Here is an 8,347-nt window from a genome sequence, read left to right as displayed (position 1 = left end):
GTAAGGAGCCCACAGCACATTTTCTGAACCTGTTGGGGTTACCATAATAGAAGCCCCCCAGGGTTGCTCAAGTGAAAGGGGGAGTCTGGAGTTAATTTTAAGAACACAAAATAGGATCCTATAGTATCCATCACAGGGGAGGGGCAGGGCCTCCCCACTCGCCTGCTCAGCAGAAATCAGAGCTGGGGACACAGCAGTGGATAAGCCAGGCCAGTCCCTGCCTCCAAGGACCTGACATTGTAATGGGGAGAGATAGTCATCATGGAGACCAAAACCTAAAGATCATTGCAGGCTGCCCTAAGTACCAAGAAGATAAATCAGGGAAAGGTGGTAGATAGAGATTAAGCAGATAGTCAGGGAGCATCAGGCACCCAGTTGGCACTTGGTAAGTGTGCGTTGAGTGTAGCCCTTAGGAAAGTGGCCCGGAATCCAAAGGCTGTAGACCCTTGAGGAGCAGAGGATGGAACAGAGCTCCAAGTGGAACGCCCCAGGCAGGTGTCAGGTACTGGGGCCCTCTGCTCAGGGGCTGGCCCAAGCCTGTAAAAGAGACAAAAAAAGGTCACAGAGGTGTGTGGGTAGGGGAGAACCCTGCATCAGCACTGAAGCTGTTGAGATAAGATGCTGGATCCAGACACCTAGCAAATGCCAAAGTCCAAGACTGGTCTCTGTGGTCCACAGCCATCCTCTCTAGCAGGCTGGGTGCCACGTGTGCAGCTGAATAATGGACTTTGGGAGGCCTGACAAAGGAGGCGGGGCCTTCTCTCCCCACAGACCCTCACACCCCAGGCAGACCCTCCTGGCAGCCCACTGGGCTTGGAGGGGAGCCAGCCATGCCCCCAAACTGGCCACGTGAGAGAAGTAGCTGTCACCACTGGGGCAGAGACTATGCCCTGAGCATCCTTCATGGAGAAAGTGGCCTCGGTGCTGGTGAAGGAAGAACAGGCTGGCTTCCCAACTTGTCCTTTCCTGCAAGTCGTGCTGCCTGAGACCTTGTCTCTCACCATAACATCTTGGAGACCCGAAGAAGATCAAACAAACTCCGCACCTAGTAGCTGAGGCCTGATACTGCTAAAGGGGTTGACACTGCTACTGAGCAGCAATACCTTACATGCATGTGTGCTGCCTTCTCTCCCCCTCCGCTGCCACGTGAGAAGACTGAGGCTCAGAGAGGAGGTGAACTTGCTCAGACTCACCCAGAGGAAAGGGGCAATGGCCAAGAGGAGAGGGCCAGAGCTGGATCCTGCTGTCAAGGGTCTTGGATGCCAGGGGAAGACTTTATCCTGTGGCAGCAGGGTGAGGGGTGATCAGCTATAAACGTGCATGATAAAAACACACCCCCACATCCATCCCTGGGACTACTGTCCTCATGTCCTACTGGCAGTGTTCACAGGCGCACTCTCACCTGCTTCTCCCATCAATTGGCCCAGAAGGTGTATATTATCAGGAAACTGAATGCTAAGGAAGTGGGGACCCTTGCCCAAGGTTTCAGGGCACCTGGGCCAGATCCTCTGGTTCCAGGCCTGCCCTTGATGTCCAGCACCATGTGGCAGTGCTGAGATTCAGGTAGATGAGTAGGGCATAGGCTCCATGTCACTTACCAGGCCAGGTGTGACTTTGGGCAGTTCACTGATCTGTTGTGCCTCAATGTCCCCACCGCTGAAATGAGGCTAGTTCCTGCTTCACGGGGTCTTCATCAGATTGTGCTTGGCTTGTGCCCACCTGAGGCTCCCATCCTTCTCTTGGGGCCAGGCAACAGCTTGGGGGCAGTGCCCTAGTGCCCCCTTCCCTGCCCTGGCCCTGTGCCAGCTAGGCCCGCCCATGCCACGTCTTCCAGATGGCACCATAAAGCCATCTCCGAACCTGGGCTGCTCAGGAACAAACAGCCCCGCCCCGCCCCTCCCAAAAGACTACACCCCACTGGAGCCCTTACCAGCAGGATGCCACGTGCCTGGGGCCAGGGATGAGAGGCAGCCATTCAGGGCCAGGGCTGTAGTCTGTCCTTTCTGGGAAGAGGGAGGGGAAGCCAACCTGGAGACTGAGGCCAGGGCAGGGACTGTGAGAACGGGCCTCAGGACACCTGTGACCCCCTCCCCTTTCTCTTCCTTATCCCCTTCCTGTCTCCCTCTCTCCTCTCTGTTCTCTGCTCTTCTTCCCCCTTCTTAAGAGACCCATTTTCAATCTACTGTGTGACCTTGGGCAAGTCACTAAAGCTCTCTGAGCTCTAGTTTCTCCATGTGAAATGACCCCCTTTCTGGGCTGGCTCTGGCGGCTGAAGGATGCTTTGGGAGGCCTTGGGTGAAGCATATGCTCTCATCTGCTACCCATTACTGTTGGGGTGGTGGGGGAAGAAGGAGGGGTGATCATTTCCTGGGTGGACAGGGACGGGAAGCCCAGAGAGCTAAGGTCCCAGGCCAGGCAAGCAGGGGCCACATCCACTCCTCCTAGCCCCCCAGAAACTCCTCTCTTTGGCTCATTACCCCCTACCCCTCTCAGAGGGCCCTACTGGACAGAGCTCGGGCCTCAGTTTTCCCATTTGTGCAATGGGAGGGAAAGGGTTGGTGTGGGGGTAGGGAGGTGGGCTGGTAAGTGCCTGGCATCTATGGGGTGGTGTCCCAATATCTCAATGGATCAAACACCTGTACCAGGAAACCTGTGCCTCAACCCTGACCACCCACTTCCAACACCTTGGTCACCAGGGCCCAGGCTTTCTTCTCTGAAACTTTGATCTCCTCCCTGTTCAGCTTCCCTCTGGCACAGAGAGTCTGTCCTGTACAGTTAAATTCTTAATTACCGATTGCCTGTCCACTATTGTTGTCCTTTGTTTCCTGTATGTTGGGAGGGAGTAGAGCACAGTGGTTCAGCCCTCTCTGCACTTGCTGTGTTACCAAGGCCTCTCCTCTGCCTCAGTTTCCTTATCTGTGAAATGGGGTTGATAGTAGTGGTGCCCACCTTGTACAGTTGATGTACGACTTGCACAGTTAAAACGTGTCAAATGCCGAGAACCACGAGAGTGTATGCTTGGCCTCATTGTTCCTCTTCTTGTCTGCCTGGTTCCAGAGGGCTCACCGTGATACTTGCCACCAGCCCCTGCATGTGAAAAGGCTGAACCACAGAAAGATGGCCCCAGGCAGTGTGTGGCCACCAGGCAGGCAAGTGAAGGCACCTCTTCTGGAACCTCCCTCCCCAGGTCTGGCTGCCGGACAAGCTAGTGGTGGTCTCTGCTGGGCCAGGTGACCGCCTACCCAGGGAGGAGAGGCAGGGGCTTCTCATTCTGTGCCCGCACTTGCTCTCTGGGGGCCTTGCTGCCCACTTGCCTTCTGTGGGTCTCAGTTTCTTCATCTGTAAACTGGAAACGAGAGCTTCCTCACAGGGGTGTGTGGAGATGAAACGAGAGTGTGTATGTAGAGCCTGCCCAGTCTATGTGAGTGTTGTTGAGGACAGCAATGGAGAGTCAGCTCGGTGAGAGGTAGGAGGGGGTCCATCCCCACAGTGAGAGGGCTTGTGGGCATGTACTAGGAGGGCCCACAGAGACCTAGTGACCTCTCAGCTTTCAGAAGACCGGGCTGAGGGCCAGAGAGGGAAAGGAACTTGTGCAGGCTGCACAGCAAGTCAGAGGCAGAGCTAAATCTTGAGGCCCCTGGCCCAGGCCTTTGGCTTGCCCACCTTGAGGGGTATGAGGAAAGAGTCTCCAGCCTCTGCTCCCCTCTGGCCCCCAGAATTCCTACCCACTCCTATCTCAAATGCTCTAGGATGCCAGGTTAAGCAGGCCTTTGCTCTAAACAGCTCTGCTGCTGCCCAGCTACAGGCAGGTCAACTCAGTTTGTTTATCTCTGAAACAGAGACAAGAATAGAACCCTGCCCAGCGTTGTTGTGAGGGCCTAGCAGGTGATTCACCCCCCACCCCCAGCCAGCACTGACCACGAGGCCTCCACCCTATATGTGTCAGCGGGGTTAATCCTCACTTCAACCCAAGAGGTCGGCACTGAGGCCCAGAGAGGTGGGGGTGAATCCCTAAGGGAACATAAATTGTCTGTCCCCCCACCCACTCATGTACGTGTTTCACATGAGGGGTGCCAAGCACAGCGCCACCTCAGAGAGCTCAGCACATGTTACTCCCACCCCGTTCTCACGCCTCTCCTTGTCCTGGCCTGTCCCTCACGGCCTGATTCCCGGCCGCCCCTGCCGTGATGCCGTGATGCATCCCAGCTTCCCAGCCCCTCTTCCTGCTCCTGGACTCCTTTTCTGCCTTGTCCTGGTCACAGCAGGCAGCTGGCCTCAGCAACCCAGCCAGACTGTAAGCTCCCGGAGGTCAGGGCACTTGGTGGGGCACACAACTAGGGCTGGATAAGAAGTGGTGAATGAGTGTGTGAGGGAGGGGGTGAGCCTGGACGGCAGGGTAGAGGTTTATGAGTGACACCCGAGATGCTGGGTGGGTCTGCTTCCTGCAGCTGCTGCCAACTGTGTCCCAGACTGGGTGCGGGGATCCTGGCTTCCCCGATGTGACGCAGGAGCGGTGTCAGATGGCAGAAGAGGGGCAAGGGTCATCAGTGGGGGGTAGAGCAGTTCCTGAGGGCCACCAAATGCTGGGCCCAGCAAAGGGCACACGTGGCAAGATGTCTTGTAAGGTGGAGGAAGGGGCTGGACAGAACGACCTTCCCAGGACTGATTGTGCAACTCCTCATCCCCTGGCCCATGTACAGGAGGACAGAGTTGTGGTTAGAGCTTGGGCTTGGCTGGCTTTGCATCCTGGCTGTTTCTTACTAGATGCGTGTCCCTGGGCAAGTCAGTTAACCTCTCTGGGCCTCAGTTTTCATATCTGCAAATGGCAGTTCCGATACCTATCCCATAGGGTTATTATGAGATTTAAATGACATTATGTAGAAAAGGCATTTGTTCACTGTGCCTGTACCATAGAAAGGGTTCAACAAATGCAAAAAGTAATATTATTATTGTATTTATTAGTATAAAGGCACAGGGACCATGAGAGACTGAGTTGAAGCCCCATAGCAGGTAGAGCCAAGAAGGGACCAAGGCTCCTACTTAGTAACTATAACAAGAGGCAATAAAGCATGGGGTTGTGCATGAGGCCCTGGAACCAGGCTCTACTCTGCCACTCACAAGCTGTGTGACCTTGGGCAACCTCCCTAACCTCTCTGTGCCTCATGTTCTCCACCTGTGCCTCAGTTTCTCCACCTGTAAAGCAGGGATGATAATAGTGCCCCTGGCTCATAGGGTTGGGGAAGGATTAGGGAGTTAATATGTGTAAAGTGCATGGGAGAGTGCCTTATATAGAGAAAATAGTCCATAAGCTCAGCAGTTATAGTGCTGTGTGACCTCAAGCCAGGTCCCTTCCCTCTCTGGGTCTCTGCTTCATTCCTGTAAAATGAATCATTAGACTAGTTCAGCTGGAGGCTACTACCTTCCAGCCCTGAGATTGATACTCTAGGGAGTAGATGCACACTCCCTAGAACCCTCCTCCCATTTTTACAGTCCTCGCACATCTGAAGATAGGACCCTCCTCAGCCTCTATTCTCTCTCCGGGATGGCAGCCAAAGGAGAAGGGTAGCCTTAGTGGCGAAGGAGGTGGAGAGGCGGTCACAGGGTCATAGGGTTGGGACAGTGAGAAGGTAATGGATCCCCTCCCATCACCCCTCTATCCTGTTCCTGCTGCCTACTGGTGCCCCAGGGATGGGCAGTGGGGCCAGGCCCCTGCTTATCTCTGACCAAGGTGGGACCCTCAAAGGCAGGGCTGGCTTGCCCCCTCATCAGGAGGGAGGACCCCCAGAGAAGCCCTGTCCTTGGCTTGGCAGAGCTGGGTAGGCCCTGCCCAAGAATGAAGACAGCAGAGGCTGGCAATTAAGCCCTAACAACTGTGTGAACTCAGGCAGAACCCTTATTCTCTCTGAGCCTGTCTTGGGGTCTGACACAGGGCAGGCAATGTCCCAGCCCCTCTTGGATTTGGTGACACAGAGATCACAACCCAGGAAGGTAAGAGCTGAATGTCCCCCACCCCCAGGAGCCTGATGCAGGTGGTCTGTATTGCCCACCTCTCCCGCAGCCTTCCCCACCTGGCAGGGGTTGAGTCACTTCAAGGGAGGGGTGCCTCTGACTGGAGCCCCAGGGTGGGGTGCAAGGGACTGGAAACCCCAGACCAGGAAGCAAATCCTATTCTCCATCACCCCTCCCCTGACCCTCCTTTCCGCACCTGCAGCCATTGTTGTCCAAGGAAATCAGGTCTCACACGGGAACCAGGAGGAGGGACCTGTACACTCCTCACACCCTCTGCCCTCCCCAGGGACATTCCCAGACCCACCTCAGCCCCAAGCTCCATTTCCTTCCTACTTCCTTGTTGGTACCCCCAACCCAAACAAATTCCTTCCATCCTTTGGTCCATCCATCCATCCCTTTATTCCATGCATAGCTATTTGCCAGGCACTGCACTGAAGTCTAAGGATGCCAAGCAAATAAGACAAAGCTTCTGTCTCTGTGGACTCCCACAGAGTCCAGTGCAGGAGACAGACAAGGAGAAGGACTATTTGATAAGGTGGGATAAGTGCCCTGATCCCAGGGTCCCAAGACTAACAGCATCAGGGAAGCCTCCTCAGAGGAGATGATGCCAATGCTGGATTCTGCAGATTAAGTACAAGGGCATGTAGAGAGGTCTGGAAGCAAGAGCTACTGTCAGCCCCTCCAGGGAAGGGCCTGTTTTGTTCACTGTTGTATTCCTAGTGTCTAGAATAGCGTGACATGCAATAGATGCTCAGTAGAAGATGGAATAAGTCAGTGTTTGAGAGTTTCCAGCAGCTCTTAGAGCTGAGGCGGCACCTCTGGTTGTGAGCTGAAGCAGCATGGACAATGAGGGAGGGACCACGTGGAGCCGGCTCTGAGGGCAGTGGGGAGCCATAGGGGGCTGTAGGCAGCCGAGTGACACCCTGCTTCACCCTCCGTTCCCTTGCCCTGACTGACTCTCTGAGCCTGGGCACAACCCAGCTGCAGCTGCCTTTTCCCTCATCCAACAAGTCCATATCTGTTGGTTTATGGAAATAAGTGCATTATTAAGCACCTACTGTATACCAGATGTTTTGCTGTGAGCTGGAGGTGAATTGGACTGTCCTGCCCACACACTACCCACAATCCAGGACAGGGACTCTTAATCTGGGGCTCATGGAGAGGTTGCAGGGGCTCTGTGAGCCCCTGGAATTGTGTGTGTATTCTGAGGTGGGGGGCCCATAGTTTTTGGTAGATTCTCAAGAGTAATCAGCTCCCTGTACAGGGCAAGATCCACATGTGTTGAGAAGAAAGTTGCTTCCCCGACATCATATCTGGATGCTGCCAAGAGAATTCAAGCCCCAGGACCTCCCAGTCTTAGCCTAATCCTGGCTCTGCCCTGGACCCCAAACCCTCCCAAAACTCTGTTGGGAGCTGGCCCTTCCTGGCAGCAGGCGAGGGCACCCAGTACTTCCTGGCTGGTGCTGTGGCTGCCTGGCAGAGCTGTCCTGCCCACCGTCCAGCCCTGGAGCTGCATTAGCTGTATCAGCTTAGGATGGTTCTGGGAACTTTGGCTGCCACTGTATCTGGGAAGTCACCATGGGGGAGGGGACAGCACTCAGGGTCAGAGCACAGGCAGTAGGATCTGAGGTTGGGATCCACACAACCAAAGGGCACAGGGGCTTCCTGAACGTGGCAGCTGGCCAAAGGGCATCTTTAAACATGACGTCCCCCTCACCTTCCTCCCACCCATCCCCACCCAGCTGTCAGAAATATTTTGTATTTTTTTCTTTTCATATCCTTTTTCCCTTTTAGCATCTTCATTCATTCATTCACTTACTCATTTCTTTAACATATTCTTGGGCACCACCTAGAAGGAGGGTAGAAGCATGGATAGGAGCACTAGGCTCTTGTTTCACCGAGCTGGACTGGAAGGAGCACTGGTAGGGTGATGGGCTGAGAGGGGGCCAGGGAGGCCCGGGCCGGTAGGGAGCACAGGGCTAGGCAGGCTGCTCCCCAGGCTCCTGCAGCTGTCAGAGCTGTGGAAAATGGGCCCTCCAGGGAGATGGGGGCTGAGCCCACGGCTGCAATCCCCTTAGCTAAGCCACAGAACATGCCAGGAGTGGAGTAGGGGTGGTTTGAGGACATCATCGTCCAGGGCTCTGGAGCTCAGGACAGGAAAGTCAACTGGAAGAATGTACCCAGTGCATCTCCAGCATCATTCAGTAGAGAGTATGCCCTGAACCATCAATTGTGCCTCAATTTCCTCATCTTTAAAACGGGGACAAGTTAGACCCAAACTGTAGGACTGATGTGAGAAATAAGTGAATTAATACGTGTAGCATTGCTGGTGATGACC

This window comes from Camelus bactrianus, chromosome 20 (assembly GCF_048773025.1).
Source record: "Camelus bactrianus isolate YW-2024 breed Bactrian camel chromosome 20, ASM4877302v1, whole genome shotgun sequence".
Taxonomy (NCBI): Eukaryota; Metazoa; Chordata; class Mammalia; order Artiodactyla; family Camelidae; genus Camelus; species Camelus bactrianus.
Note: the sequence above shows the minus strand (reverse complement) of the source record.